The following is a 279-nucleotide window of genomic DNA, read 5'->3' as shown; positions in this document are numbered from 1 at the left end:
CCTTGCATCATGTCCCATTGCATGCATGGATTTGTAGTTCTCATTTAGTTTAGGTCGGAAAATCGAGTGTGCGCATGCTCAGTCTGAGAGCATGCGCACACTCAAACTCAAACTGTCCCTGCTGAACCCAGTTTCACAACGTCCAGCTGTGCATCTACAAACACCAAAATTATACTTGCACCGTACCATAGCTGTCAAATTGCTCACTTTTCACGTCTGTCCTATTTTTCAGCTTACCTCCCCAGTGCATTGTAGCAGAGCTTCAAGTTACCCTCCCTT

The sequence above is a fragment of the Geotrypetes seraphini genome, chromosome 11 (genome assembly GCF_902459505.1).
Source record: "Geotrypetes seraphini chromosome 11, aGeoSer1.1, whole genome shotgun sequence".
Lineage (NCBI taxonomy): Eukaryota > Metazoa > Chordata > Amphibia > Gymnophiona > Dermophiidae > Geotrypetes > Geotrypetes seraphini.
This window is presented reverse-complemented; position numbering follows the sequence as displayed.